The 16,865-nt window shown below is 36.6% G+C and overlaps 1 protein-coding gene across 1 annotated transcript in view; it reads right to left on the bottom strand.

The window, feature by feature from the left end:
• ankrd11 (ankyrin repeat domain 11) overlaps positions 1–16,865 on the bottom strand; it is a 129,387-nt gene that overhangs the window by 84,952 nt on the left and 27,570 nt on the right. The window contains exon 2 of the mRNA XM_026268189.1: positions 2,780–2,861. The gene's annotated coding sequence lies outside the window, so the exon portion shown is untranslated. The remainder of the gene's footprint in view (positions 1–2,779; positions 2,862–16,865) is intronic.

Here is a 16,865-nt window from a genome sequence, read left to right as displayed (position 1 = left end):
AAGGGCTGCACCACAAAAACAAGATGTCTTGCAGAGACACAACTATGGAAGTTGAATCCTAAGTCAGTGTATCAATAAACAAGATGTTTGCATGAAAATAAAGGAGCTGCTCGAGGCAAATGCCATCTTGTTTTGCTTTTTATCCTAAAATTAGACCAAGGACAAAAACATAGGCTAAGCAACTCTTTTTGACATACTAAAATCAAACACTTCACTGTCCCCACCACAGCACCCAAATGATTTGTTCCTCATTTTAACTTCCCAAGAGCCAAAATGATGGGTCTCAGAGTTTGTGTTGTCCATCAGTGTGGGACACAAGCAGAAGGACAAACACTGGCTCTAAAGTCTTGGCAGCAAATCACTCTGGATATGAGTGTCTCTTCATTTACTAAATGGACATGTCCATTCCTTTGCCAAAAGAGAAGGGAGATGAGTGATGAGGCGAGTGAAGTGTTCAGAACTGCACTTCCTTGCACACGAGTGCTGCATGTAATCCGGAGGACCACACCCACAACCACCAGCAACCTGCAGCGTTTCCTCTGACCTTGTGCTCGGAAACGTTCTCAGTGTCTGCTTTAAACTGAGTATATTAGTGCTGAGCTGAATCTCAGAGACTGAAACTGAAATGAGCTGCACCATAAACAATCAGAAACCAGAGCAGTTGGCAGGACTTGCACTGAACCCCAGGGCCTATGGTGCATTCCAAATCATGCTGTATGCCAAAGGTACCCAGATGGTAAACTATTTTCCAGCGGATTTGTGTAGTGCATCCATGTGTATTTTCTTGCATGCTAATACTACTCAAAACTTTGTGCACACTTAAGCATTTTCTGCTCATTTCTGCTGTCCTGACTCATATTAGAACCAGAATGAATAAGCACAAAACCCTAACTCATTTAGAAAAAGGACACTGTCCAACACGCAGAGAAAGCCCCACTGCCCCTGAAGTACAGTTTACAAGTCTCAGTCAAAACCCAAAGTTGTCTTTCACAGGAAAAGACTGATTGCTGCTTTAATCTTTGTGCTCGCATATGAGCATGATGCCATTGTGCATGTTAATGATGCAAGTTTTCTGCTCTCTCACCACAGAGCTGGGCCTGTTCGAAGCACACAGACCCTTTCAATACCACATTAACATGTGGGCCGCCAAGAGGGTAAAGGAGGAGGTGGAGTGACTTGGGAACAAAGCCTCTATAGTGGTCTCAAGCCTGGCTATGAGAGTTATGTAATTTGACTGGCAAGGCTGCATTTCCCCACTGGAGTAATGCAAACTAATCTCACTGAGGGACGGAGCTGCTCTGGAAAGAAGCGAGGGCAAGAAAAACACGCTTGTAATTAGCAGAGAGCTTCCTTTCATCTGTGGCCATACCAAACACCTCCTCTCTTGCAGTCAGCAGCTAATGCTGCAAATATGATCAGATCTTTGGCAGGTGGTACGCAGGGTTCAAGGGGAAATGGGGGTAGAGAGGGCTAAAGCAAGCGCTTTTGCTAACCATAAGCATGGCGGAGGATTTAGAGCGGTTAAAAATAAAATCTGATTCTGATTTAGTGCTACGGGTGCCTGGAAACCATGTGACTAGCATCACATGAGGAGAAGTGGAAGGGGTTTGGGAGGGGGCGAGGAAAACACACACAGCGCGAGCTGCCAGCATAATGAGCTTTGTGATCATTCTCCTTGGTTTCCACTGATGGTAAGCAGATATAGTCTGATTTCAGAGGTAAACACCAGAAGATCTCTGAGCTCCAGAGCTCCACAGGGACAACAAAAATGGAGGAAATATTCAGCACATCAAAGGGTAAAAATGGAGCTTGACTTCACTCTGCTAGCCTGTATGCTAAGAGAAAATAGCATTCACAAATGTAGCAATATGATGCTACATACAACAAAACTTCAAGCAATAGATCAATCGAAAATGAAAACCCTGTCTATCTTTGATGGAACACAAAAGTAGATAAACTATGATTTGTAAGTCTATTCAAAATACAAATTCAGAGAAAAACAACAAGAATGATTGATGCTTTGTACTTTTTGTGTACCACTTGGTTGTACCAGGTTCCATGGAGGAAGGCCTTAATTTGAAAGGTGAGTAAGTGATACCAGAAACTAGATTTTTGGGTGAACTATTCTTAAGCCTTTCTTAGTACACAACAGCACACTATCTGTTCTACTACTATGGGTCTGCTGGCTTCCATGAGGGAATGACTGTCATTGGCTGCCGCTGCTTAGTGATGAAGAAGCATGGTCACATGAGCTGTATGCTGGAGTGGGACTCCAGATATTAGAGACAGCGAGCTCTCTGCAAGCAGTGACCCATTTTCACAACAGCCTCTACGCACACATATACACAGACGCAAAATCCACACTCAAAAACAAAAACCCTTAACAAAAGCAGAGGCAGGCAGGGCCCAGGCATGCAATAAGCCCTGCTCTTAATGCACACATACCAGAGCTGAGCCGTCCACCTGCCTGTTGGTACTAGTAGGGGCGCCAACAAACTCAAAGGCATCACATTCACAAATAAAAGCTACATGTTCAAACATACTCTATTTAACCCAAGTGAGAAACACCAGCTCAAAGTGCCTAGTCACTATTCTCAAACTGTCGAAAATGAAGAATATCTAAAGAAAACACCCCACTGCTGCCAGAGTCAGACAGTTGCAGACTCAGTAATGCTTCCTCAGTGTTTCATTATCCAACTGTCGCACCAAAAACGCAGAACTAGCCACTAACAAACAAATATTCATCACTAGCTGCAACAGAAAGAAAGAAGGGAATTACCGATTCCATGGCCGTCTTCAGATGGGAAAGGATAAAATCCAGCTAAAAATGCTGAAGATGTGCCTGTGAAGTCCAAGGAATCCTGCAAAAGCAAAATGAAAGACAGATTAGTCTCCCGAATACTGATAGTTCACCTTTTAAATTGAACAGAGTCATTTCCTCAATGCAATGCGATTAATTTTACTGTATTGCTTTATTTCAGCACACGGAACGTGAAAAACAGCAGAGAATTCATCCATTGTGGCTTTTGCTCAGAGGTCCATTTATTAGCAATGGGTTTATCACAATTTCAGGGACAGTTGGTGTGCTGGGATATGATAGGCACATTCCTATGTCGCTGTCACCCAATCCCACAAGCTCCTTTGAAACGGTTTCATCATGACAACAGCTGCAACGAGAGCAGTATTCAAGGCTTGATAGTAGGCCTGCAGCTCTTGATAATTTTAGTAATCGAGGATTCTACAGATTATTCCATCATATCGAAAATTATACCCTTTATGCATTTAACTGCCAAATAGTATTAAAAATGCAAATACAAATATATCAATAAAAAATAATTTAAAATATATATAAAACATAATAATAATTATAAAAAAGTACAGGAATATATTTCACACTATTTTAAAAAAAGTAGAGAGAGTACAAATTAAAACAAAGCATAACTCAAAATAGTAGTAATAAAAATAATACCCAACATTGCATTCACGTCATGAAGCTTAACTTTCAAGTAGGGATGTCAACGATTAATCGATGATCGATTAATTGTCGATAAGAGATGCAATCGATTAAGGCTGTCGATGGTCGGTTAACCGATTCAATGTTGGGCTGCGTGCGGCTTATGCGCACTCAACACGTGCGAGCGGCTGTGAGTGACGGTGACGATATATAAAAGCATCATCATTCATTCACAATGTACAAATTAAGCTTTTAATGTGATTTAAACTTTAAAGTACATTAAAATAGAAACAACATAAAATTTATTCAACATTAAATGCAATAGAAATGTAGTTACTAATCATTTCATCAGATAACCGTTTTATATCGTGCGCTTTGCAGGGCTGCGGGACACAGTGACAGGACAGGTAGTCTATTCATTCCTACAACTTGTTAATTCATTCCTACGAATTATTAATGTGGCAATTGTCCATGTTTCATTAATTTTGTTCCCTAAATAACCCATGATTTAAGTGAAATAAGGGAACAAATTAATAAATCGAACTAATTCTTAATTCATGAAATCTTTAATTTCCCTTCCCATGTTTACCACAGTAAGAGATGCGAAAACAGTTATTAAAAGCGAAAGATAATAAAATAAACCTGGGTAATTAGAGGGTTAGACTATGAAGATTTAGGAAAAGAAACAATGCCTAAATATACTGAATTTGTGCAAATTCGTGACCAACCGGCAAACCAGAACAAAGCCGCGTAAATGAAGACTATGGGGTCCAAAAGCATGGTCGCGATCTAACATTTTCCAGTTAACCTATTATTCCTCTAATAAACAAAGCTTTTATACCACACTTGTCATAATCAGATCTTATCATTTCTAAATAAATAATTGCTGGATTCAAAACAGCGATTAATAGGCGCTGTGACCGACACATTCCTGGAGCATTCACTGCTGTCACTAAACGGTGACGCCGAGCATCGTTCACAAGTTTCTGCATGGACCTGACTAGGGCACAGGTTCTAAGCCCTGGGACAAAATGGGATGCTTTAAGGAAAATTTATAGCCTACTAAGTAATAGGCCCAACATAAAAATAACAATATGTTTTCATGTTACGCTGGTCAGTTTAAATAGACCGTAGTATACCGGTCCACTCTGCTGTTATGCCAAGGACGTTTTTGCTCATATGAAGAGGATCATCTTTTCCGTCTATATGCGAATGCGTGTTAAGTACAAGCCTAGTTTACATTAGTCATTACAAGTCACATAATAGTTTAACATTCAAATACATTGCGAATATGGAAACATTTCGATTTGTGCCGAATGAGACATGAGCAATAACCTCCAAATAAATCTAGCCAAAGCCGCGCTCGCTCATCCTCGTCTGCACGCATGCACTGTCACGATCTAATGCGCTGTATGCTGGATTTTTAAAAATCTGCATTTTCTAGGACAGAATCCAGCAGGATCAAATTAATGTGAGCAACTGTGTTTTGGTGCAGCAGCGCCGATGTAGTTCACTTAATGTGCAGCGCAGTCACACGCGCTCCACATTTCGGATAATTTTATTTTAAATACAATAATGTCAGTTGAAAACATTGCAATTGTGCTTTAAAATACAACAACGAGCACCACAAAACCATTTAAAGAGGCGCGTTCAGCGTTCTCCGTGCGGGATTGGAAACTGTCAACAAAGTAAAATGACTTCAAAAGTATGGCGCGCTCTCTTCATTTTATCAAATGATCATAATCGCATCTATTCATTTTATAATCCTGCTACTAGCATTTTATTCAGACTAAAACCTCTTTAGTTCAAGTGAGAAAACGTTTTGTGTGTGTGTGTGTGTGTGTGTGGCTTTTGCACATCCTGTCATACCGCTGACTGCGTGCCTGCAATAGATGCATTTTGCAGTATTATGGTTAACGATTAATCGATTAATTGATCGTTAATTTAAACGACGATCGATCATGGAAATAATCGAAATTTGACATCCCTACTTTCAAGTTTCAGCCTAACTAAAGCTCAAGTATGACATAAGCCTCTACTGTCTTCTTGGAAGGCTTTGTGGCTTTTGTAAGAGGCAAAAGTCAGTGGAAAGGAAGGTAACCTGGAACAAGAGAACAAGAGTTCATACACAATTTCTGAACAAATTTTTCTGCAACATGAAATTAGAGTTATTTGGAGAATAAACCCTCTTAAATGTCCCTTTACGTATTGGGACGTGCGTTTAAAATTTGTTTTTGATATCCTTTATATTTTGTGTGCTGGTCAGTTCACAGCAGTGATAGAAATGAATCTGTTCCAATAAGTTTACATAGATTTTTAAATGTTATGCACACTTTTACCTTTATAAAGCCTTTTTTTTCTAAAAAAAGTGCCCATCATCTTTTGAGTGAAATTCTTAGATTTAATCAGTCAATTATAACAACACATTTGGGCTGTTACCAAGCAAATGATATCAGTATCTTCAAAATTAATCTTTGCAATACAGAGGAAATACAGAAGCTGCATCTGAAGAGGCATTTAAATGTAGGCCTATTTACACTATTTAATTCAGCTCAAGAATGCATTTAACCTTCAGTTACAAATGCATATATAATATTTTGTTATTTTAAACATAAAACTTTGATTACTGATATTTACGATTATTTTAAAAACAAAAAGATTGTAGGTGGGTGCAAGTCACTGTTCAACCAGTAAGTTACTGCGATTCATTCATTCAGGAACGAAACACCTCATGTTGTAGCCTGGTAATACCAGACTCTGCTACTTCACTTTGCTTCGTAGTCAGATTCTGGAATGGCATAATAGAGAAGTGTTTTCTCTCTCGCTAGGGGGCGCTTGTCTGAAGTTTAAAATCATTGGTTACCGTAAGCCAATCAGATACGTTTAGTTATGACGTATGTTATGCGCCTGTACAGCCGCATCGAAGCACAGGCATCATGCATCGAACTCAAATCTATGATTGAAATTCCACTGTAAACCTGTTGTTCAACACTCTTCTTGTTCTGGCTTCAGTTTGAAAGAGAGTTGAATGTTCTCCATAACAGAGCAAATTGCATCCCGTGTCTCGTTTCCCATTTCCGCGGTCGTTTCGGTTTTCGATTTCTCTAACCTACAATGTAAAACTCGGCGCTTAGCATCTACGTCACGGCTCTCAGCCCGCCCTCTGTTCGTTGATTGGCCCGGCTGTTTCCAGACCGGTGGCAAACAGAAAGCTCTTAAGCTGTATCAGACTGAGTACAGAAGCGAAATTAAATTGAGCGGAAGTAGGAAGTCTGACGTAGTCAGGCTACTCATGTTGCTCCGAGACGCAAAAAAACACTGTGGCTGTGTTTGGAAATATTTCTTGTTGGCAAAATAAAGCAAAAATAGGCTATAGGCCTATAGTGTCTAAAATGTAAGTCTCTTAATATTAACTTGTTTATTGACTGGATGCATGAAATCAGCATCACATTTGAAATCATGCTGATTTTAGAGATGAAAACTGGCACGCTTTCTTTCTGTGATATTTTTATGCACAATGGGACTTAGTCTTTCACAAAACATAGTTAACAGAGGGATATCATAACTAGTCAACATATCGATTTATGGTCTTAAATTTGTTTTCAGAGTTTTTTATTTTATACAGTCTATGGTCCAGCGTTTATCGGGTTGTGCGTCAGTAATAATGGTCCGTGGTGAAACATGGTGTTTCATGTGTAGTTACAGTAACAAAGTCTCGAGGCAAATAATTTGCCTCAATCGATTTTTTGTAATCGAGTTACTCAAGGTATTTGAGGTATCGTTTCAGCCCTGCTTGATAGCAATGTCTACTCTACCCTTACTAGGGCAGGGAGATCTGACAAAAAATAAAATCCAGAATTATTTTTCGGAATGTTGACAGTTTCAAGATAATGTAACAAACAATTTCAAGAACAAAAGAATGAAATATGAAAGTTACTGCACAAACTTGTAGCAAACCATATGTTCAGAAATATCATCAAATAATGATAAATATTTATATTACGTAGACATTCAGTTTTACATTCAAGTTCAACAAAAAAAAGTCAAGGCAATTCAAATATAAAATAACTGAAAGTTTAACGCCAGTAGTAGTAACAGCACCTTTCAGACCTTCACCTTCATGCAAATATAAAATCAAACATACAATAGTAAATCTTTACAGGTTTATACATTTTACTGCACTGGTTTTCCATTGTGCTTCTAAATAAATATGCACTTAACGGATGTGTTTGACCACTGCACTCATGTCTTGCATCTTTTGTAGTTTCTCACATGACACAGCAGTCTGAAAACCGTGTGCTCAAGTTAAAACAAACAAACAAAAGTTCTGACTGCATTTCATAACATTACTATTTTTTTGTTTTTCAACAAAACGTGTGTGTGAACTTTCAACAGTATGTTGTGGGCCATCATAGAGTATGTGCTGGCCCACATTTGAGTGGTTAATCAGATATGCTGTCATGTTGTATGCTGTAGAATAAAATGTAAAACTATTCAGAGCTTGTGTTATCAACAGACCTCATTCCAGGCATTTAACCAAAAACCCATTAAAAAAAAATTACATTCACTTCGAGACAATAAAACCCTAGGTGCTAAAATGCTTACGCTTTCCTTTGCTTTGGCCTACAAATATACATATTCCCTGCAGCACTCTAAACCCTAAATCTACCATTCTGCCAAAAACAACAGGTAAAAAGAAAGATTTATAACATCAAACATAATATATACGGGTCATAAAATAAATGAGAAAACTCACGAGACCCCCTTGAAGGATTATTTCACATATTTCATCAACTGGCAGGCAAAAAAAAGCAAATTAAATCATCAGGGGTTAAAGCAAAAAAAAAAATCCTGAGCCTGAACTTTTTTCTGGGGGCGGGGCAACAAATACAAAGCATGCAATTACTGTGACAACTTTAACATTTGAAAGGATACTATGGCAAAGTTATTGCTTTATTCAAACTGATTTTCTTTTTCATTAATATATGATTGACCTGCAGAATGAAAGCTGTATCATACACTTGGAAAATTATGAGCTACATCATCGCTTATCGACACTAGCTGTGTGACAATACATTTAGCTTATGAGATGAGAAAGTACAGATACTTGGTTCACTAGAATGTGACTATTTTAATACTGTTTTTAATAAAATGTTCGTCTATTACAAAAAGTAAAACAATGCAGTTGTATTTAGGAATATTTTAACTAATCTAGGGCTGTAATTCTACTGTATTCTACTGATTCTTTTAACAACTGAGTAATGGTGCCGGAGAACTTTAAGCCCTGGATCACTTTGAAAAACATGTAGCACACCACTTCAACAATCTAAACAATTAGAAATATCATTTCTGTCTGTAGCATAAATATGGCAAAACACGTTATGCATTTTCTGCAAAAGATACTACCCTCCGGTCACTGTAAGAATAGAAGAGTCCACATCAAGGGCAGTCCTCACTCAGACTGGGTGTCTGGGAGGATCAGAACTCTGCGGATTCTCCCAGCAGGAATGTGCCAGATTGGATTAATCCTGAGTGGAGAGAACTTCCTCTTAATGGGGCTTCAAAATGAAACCGTAATCTTACCAAGAAAATCCTCAGAATACAGAGGCAAAAGAGTAGCTCGGCTCCCTGCTCATACACGCATCAACAATCCATTGTTAAACGCACCGGAATTTCCGGCTTGAAAGACCACCAGGTTAAGAGATGATATGCCGAACAAGTCATTTAGAACTTTTAAAAACTTGAAATGACAAAGAAAAAAAGTCACTCAACTTAAATGTTTGTAAAAACCAGTTTGAGATCAGGTAGAAAAGTAGTTATTTATATTTTAAGCTTCCCAGACCAGTTTAGCGTGAATGTATGAGTGTGCAATATATCGTCTGTGATAATTAGTGGTGCTTCCGGAGGTAAAGCATCACTATTATTATCTCACATACTTATTCTACTTCTAGATCCATACAAATTTCGGTGCGTAACTTGTCCCGTAGTTTTTGTCACACACCAATGAAACAGGCGTGAAATCATGCGGCCTAATCAGGAATGGTGTTGGAGCTGAATATCATATACAAAAATCAACAAGTTACATAAAATCAGGACTTCTTTAGAGCTGTTTATAGCTGCAAAATAGAACTGCATGATTCTGGATAAATTGAGGGTACTCCCCTACAATTAAGACTCAACTTGGGGCAACCAGTAATACAGATTAGGGAGTAAAAAAAGGTATATATCCGCCAAGATTCTTTATGTGTAGGCTATATTATTGTACAGTATAGTCAACAGTTTGGACAGTTCCCGTTCCTGTGTTCAAACTTTTGAATAAAGAGTTGTTTTTATGCATTCAAATAATTAGCCATGCTACAAAACAGCATTTGTTAACAATAAAACATCATGCTCTGTGAAACTAGCTTGAAATACTCAAATTACACAACGATCTACACCAATCACACCAACCAGTTAATATAGAAATATAGGTGACCTCTCTTAAAAATAAAAACATTAAACCAATACACACACACACAAAGATATACACACATACATATAGACAAAAAATTAAATACAAAATATTACATTGTTAAATATATACAATCTGCAGTTGGCCTACATACATACATACATAGAATAAATTCTTGAAATATATTTGATTTAGTTTACAGATAAATGGGGGGCTGAGCTGAGCTTATACAGTGATGCATTATTAAAATAACACAGTAAGTGTCTAAAGTTGATTCTGCTGGTATAAGAAAACAGTTGAAGTGATCACACTTATTCAAATAAAATACAGTGAACCAAAGATCAGCGTGCCCCCCTCTGTGTCACCGTTGGAACCAAAGTACAAAACCTATTCGCTTGTTAAGTCTGATGTCACATAGCAGCGCTTCCGTGTCCAAACGCTCTATTAGTTACCACGAGAAAACAACAAAAGGTGCTAATATAAACTCACAATGTGACAGAATACTAGCGAAAAAGTTATCATCTTAACCTTTAACTCCATACCGAAGTCCCAGATAGGCAGACAATGAAAATATAAATATTAAAAAAATATATATAAAAATTATTTGTGTTTGGGACGCTGTGAGCATGGAGACTGTAGTGTATACCGTAAGTTTGAAAGCATTTAGCTTAAATGATTAATATGAATAAACAGTGCTCATAAACGGCTGCTGAGGTCGTATTCTCAAGTGAAGCGAGTTGAGGCTTGGACCCGGAAACAGCGCTTCTTACGTCATCACTTAACAACCGAATAATTTACATAATAAATAATAGTTTAGCATTCAGATACATTGCATTGGAATATGGAAATATGGAAATATTACGGAATATTTGGATTTGTACCGAATGTGGAGGTAGGATACACGAGCACAAAGCTCCATTTCGCAAACAGTTGAGTGCACAAGCCTTTTTACATAAAAGAAACGACAACGGAATTTATAAATAATAATAATAAAATGTATATATTTTTTATACATTTATCTTCAGGTGTTTGTGTTGTTTAAAGAGCAAAACACTATATGGAAGTTCTTTCAAAACAGTAAAGATGTAACAGAATGAAAATTCCTTATTACGATTATAGTAATCAAAATGATTAGGGTTATCAGTATTATCATGGAAATGTTAAAATGTGCTGAAAAGGTTAAAAAACTACTGGCACATGAATTGTTTTGTCAAATATTATATTTAAAATCAACAAACAACAAATAAAATGACATTGTTTGCCTAAACACTAAAACAATAACATGATGTCTGGATTTTAAATGACAACGTGACTGACAAGTTCTCTGTTCTCATGACTGACAAGGCAATTGAATACTGTTTTAATGATAATTAAAATATGAAGCGATAATAAAGAACTGTGGGGAATTTAATCATGACTTATCATCAAACCGGTAATTGGTACCAAAGAGCTCTTCTTATTTTAAGTTCTCACACTATAAAAAAAAAAAAAATTATTAAATAAAATCATAATTTGGGTTTTTCCATCTTTTTCTGACCTCTACAATCACACTAAGATTTACTTGCTGCTGGGCTTTTAAGAGTGTGTAAACACTGAACTGAAAAACAGCAATTTTCTCCATTTATTCACAAGCTGCCGGTTTAAAGTTGGGTCAAATATAGCATGTGCTGCTCCATCCTTCACTAACAGTTTCTTTGCAAAGCCTGAATTAGTCTAATAACAGGTTCATAAAACACTCAAATGTGGCAACAAAGTTACACTGATAAAAAAAAACATTAGGTCTTTCCTGCTTAGCTCAACTCTGGGTAACTGTCATTCTAAATCCCGCTGCTTAGTTTAAGCTGGGGAGGAAGTATGGGGGTACAGTAGGTTTCATAGTATATCAATTCCATATTTCAAATGATCAAGATAAATTTGATTTAACCAGTTAACCTGCACCCCCATTTTGGGATTCACCTCTGAAAATTACAATCCAGCAATCCAGAAAAGTAATGGGTTGAAACTTGAAAGTCACGTCTCATGAGTTTCTATTTCAAATCTGAAGAAGATAACATTAAAAATTTGATTCCTGCAACCATTTTTCTGAGAGTATGTCTAGAAAAAAAACTTTCACTTAACATTAGTTCCCACTTAGAGCAGTGCAATAAATCAAATGCGATTCTCATGCACATCTCATCAGTAAAGCCACTCCTGTGATTAGTAGTAAATCTCCAGCACATGCATTCAGATGGAGTAGCATTTACTACACAGTGCCATAGTTCAATGAAAAAGATACAAAAAAAAAATTTCCACTTCCAATTATGTAAACCGATTTTGTGTAGCTTGTCAGTGTTACTACTCCCACTACTTCTTACTACTAATCACAAGAGTGGCTTTACTGATGAGATGTGCATGAAAATCGCATTTGATTTTTTTGCACAGCCCTACTTCCCAATACAGTTGATTCAAGAAGTACTACATATACATATTTCATCATTTGAGATGATGTAATAAGAGATGGGGTGGGGTGTAAAATATAACTCAGGCATGTTCTCAATGGGTTTCGTGACATTCAACTACACAGAGTGAGGCAGAGAGAGAGAAACGAGAGAAACCACTGTTAAATATGAGGTGGTCTAGTCCATTAGTAGTTCTGATGGAAATGGCTGGCATAGGGCCTCAAATCACATCTGAGAAGATAAACACATGGAAACATGTCTGCCAACATGCTCTCGACAGCAATCAAACTTGAGATCACCAAAACCATTCCCACATGCTATGGAGTCAGCGGCTGTACAGAGAATGCATTTCTTGCACTCAAAGCTGCAATGCATGTGTGTTAGGGCTGAGCTATATATATATATATATATATATATATATATATATATATATATATATATATATATATATATATATATATATATATATTTATATTTGAGCTGCACGATTAATCGTTAAAAGATCGCGATCTCGATTCAGACACCCTCTCGATCTCATTTCTAAAAGACAACGATTCCCCGAGTCTGTTAAACCTTTGACAAAGTCTTACCGGATCATTCAAATCCGTGCGCGCACTGCCGCTGACACAGAGAGAGCTCTTACCATGTTTGGTTAAGAAACATCTTCACAAACAGTCTTTTCAACTACACAGTATTATATCTGTCTTACAGTCATTTATATTATCACAGAAATACTGATAAAGTTTATAGTTTAAATATAAACATTGATGTCTATATGGCAGCGATCAAAATATAACAAATCCCCTTTTGAAAGTACTGCGCTTTAATTAACGTTTGTGTCGATTGCATTGTTTCACCAATAGGTGGCGACAAGTGTCTTAATTTATTTGTCAATGAATTAATTTTTCATTCAAGAGAATCGTTCAAAAACGCTGATTCATCCAGAAATGAAACAAGTGTAGTAGGTTTATGAGTGAGTCGTTGAATCAGTTATCTAAACAACTTTTTCATCATTCTAATATTAAAAAAACTGGGGTTTTAAATATATTATATATACACTACCAGTCAAAAGTTTTTGAACCATAAGATGTGTAATGTTTTTTTAAAGTCTCTTTCTGCTCACCAAACTATATTTATCTGATCCAAAGTACAGCAAAAACAGTAAAGTTTTGAAATATTTACCATTTAAAATAACTGCTTTCACTTGAATGTATTTTAAAATGTAATTTATTTCTGTGGTGTGCAGCTGTATTTAGAATCCTTGCAAAATAAAATAATTAATTTATATACTTGTGATAATGATAATGTTAATAGTAATAATAATAATAAAGAATCGTAGGAGAATCGTGATCTCTATATGAGATCAAAAAATCGTGATTCTCAATATATCCAGAATCGTGCAGCCCTAATATATATATAACAAAATAAAATAAAATAATAAATCGATATTTTTTAAAAAAATGTTTGCATTTGCTTTTAATTAATAAAAAACATGATTTTCTTTACCCCTATTAAAAAATAAATAAATAAATAATTTAGATAGAACAGCTATTGTTATAACGTAAATACAAAATGTTTAGTGCACATTTAAGCAGTTGAAAAAAATCTAGACCAAGTGATCACTTATTGCTTATTAAATGATGTAAATGTAACTGAAGAAGTGCAAAACAAGTACAGAAAGTGCATACTGTCAACTTTTAAGTGCAATTCACAATTTAAACTGTGCAACTGGGGGAAATAATTAAACTGGGATAATGCATGTAGATTTGTGCAGCTTGTTAGTTAAAAATGGCTCTGTGTAGTAAACGCTGTTCTATGTGAAATCAAGCACTTGATAAAATTTGTCGCTGATTAGAAAACCGGCTTTACAGACAAGATGCGCATTAATTATTGGCCAATATTTATTGTGCACCCCTAAACTTCAGGGATCTTATCTATGCATAATCAGCTTGTAACACTCCAAAGAGAAAGGAAAACTTGAAATCGCATCATATGGCCCCCCCTTTAAAGCTCTTTAAACACAAACATCTCATTGCAAACATCAAATTCTGATGGTACAGACATCAGCATTTAGCTTTTGTTTTTGAATTGGGTTGAAACTACAGAGAACTGGCCTTAAATGAAAAGATTAACTGTAACCATGTGAAATTAAAGGCAATAACTGCATAGTTCTACAGTCCAAACACCACAATCAACAAGATGTTTCTTAATCAGCATTCAGTATTTTAGTTTTTAAATTTGGTTTTAAATTTAAAACAAGGTCTTTACCAGTGAGACTAAATAAAAGTATGCTATATAAAATTATTCCAAAAAGTTAAAACCTAATAATGTTGGTGCGAATAAAACAAAGATGCAAAGTGTTTCATTCATCCAATAAAAAAAAAGGTGATTCACATCTATATTTTTTTACTTGAGCCAATGAAAAATAAATAACTATTTTCTCAAGTTAAAAAAATATAGATGTGAATCATTACCCCAATTTTTTTTTTTAATTGGATGAATAAAACTTTTTCGGTGTGCTACAGCAGGTGATTTTAAAATCAAATCCAGTCTATATAATTTTAAGGTAAAATAAAAATAATCAACCTATACAGAACTAACATTAACTTCTGGCTTTTCAAATATATATATGCAAGTTCTACTTTACAAAAGAAAAAAGAAAAAAAAAATCAGTTTTGTCACAGTTTAGTCGGTTTAATTTCTCATCCAACACAGGAGAAGTTGAGCTGAACATCCTTTGCGGTCTCCGCTTGCGCAGGCGCGGACAGGTACAGATACGCTCGTGCAGCTTCAGTGAGCAGGAAAGGGACTCTTATTTTGTGCAGTCGGTAGTTTGCTTCATGCTACCGGTGCATCAGACGTGTAGCTCTGCACTTCCAGTGCTGATCGGCTGCCCGTGTCCTACGCACAGATTTCAAAATACTTCCACACAAATGACATCGCGAATGATTACAATGTAGTATGTGCACACGGGCGCACTTCCATAGAAATCGGTCGAAAAAGACCAAAAACCAGCCAAATGCCGATCGCGTATTTTAAGCAAAAACCAGCCAGTTCTGATTTATGGCCGGTCAACCGGTGCATCTCTATTAATAATAACAATGCATCCACATCTTTTGTTTTAGTTAGGGGTGTCCATGGTTAACCGGTTAACCGATTAACCGTTAAAAATTGCGTAACCGAGTGAAACATTTTGCTCGGTTAAGTGACGTCAATGGCGTGCATTGAATTTAGTTGTAATACATTTTTGCACCACCAGAGACCGCCAGAGCGCTCCCAGACATTTGTAATGTCCACAAGAAGTCATTTTTCTAATATGAAGCGGGCAAAAAAAAGTACAGCGTTGGAACATTTTAAAATTAAGAGTGACGGGGCAAAATGCAAGTATTGCAATACAGTGCTTAGATGTACTTCAAGTACAACCTCGTTGTTGTAATCTCAACAGCCAACACCCGGGCATCATTAGGCCGGTCAGGACTCACTGGATGCGTGGCGATGAGCGAAAGCATCTCAGCTGTGTGGCGTGTCTGTTTTTAATTCGGCTCCCATGTTAACAGGTTAGAGCTTGTCGACTGCCTGCGTGAGACGCGCGGCTCGACGCGTGCATGCTAGAAATAGAACTGACGCCTTGTTGGAAGCGTTTCCAGGCAAAATATACTAGGAAAATATGTTTGTCATTTTGTTCACAAATACATATTAATTCATGACATTTTGATATTTGAAAGTCTATAGGTTGACATAAATTCAGATATAAATGTCATTAAAAAAAATAATTATCGATTTTCAAATATTGTACCTGTCAAACATATCATAGTCATAGGCGAGGCGGCCGCGGAGCCTGCTTGTTACCTTTGCCTAAACACGGAAAGTTACCATAACCATTACTAGAGCCTGTTCCTTTATAACATAGCCAAAGGTCGGTGTATATTTGCTTTATACATTTTAGGCTTATTCTCAAATACAGATTGTGTTAGTGGGCGGGATTATTAGGTAGTTTTAATAGGACAATTTGACCGGAGAGATTAAATTTTGTCGGACATTTCTTTTTTTTTCTTTTTTTTTGGCCAATGTCTGGAAATTACCGGACAACGGAAACCCTGGCGCACACTATGGTTAACCGATTATTAACCGCTAAGGGCCTCGGTTAACGGTTAATGAAAAACTTGAAAACGTGCAGCCCTAGTTTTAGTCTTAAAAAGTGAAAGGTGTGTAGTTGTAAGAAAAACAGTGACAACAATATCGAAAATTTTAAGTGAAAGCACCCAGAGCCTGGCTTATAACAGCAAAATAGAAACTCCTGTTCACAAAATTCAAATCACAAATAATACTACTGTTGATAAAGAACGGGTTTAGTATTAACCATTTTCGTTTCCATAGAACTATAAACTATCATAAAAGTTCATTAGCATGCATTGAACATTGTAGAGCAAAAAAATAAAAAATAAAATAATAATAATAATAATAATAATAATAATAATATTGCGACCAAATCATGTGCTTAATGCGACCAGCTGAGAAAGTT

The sequence above is a fragment of the Carassius auratus genome, chromosome 7 (genome assembly GCF_003368295.1).
Source record: "Carassius auratus strain Wakin chromosome 7, ASM336829v1, whole genome shotgun sequence".
NCBI classification, from domain to species: Eukaryota; Metazoa; Chordata; class Actinopteri; order Cypriniformes; family Cyprinidae; genus Carassius; species Carassius auratus.
This window is presented reverse-complemented; position numbering and strand designations above follow the sequence as displayed.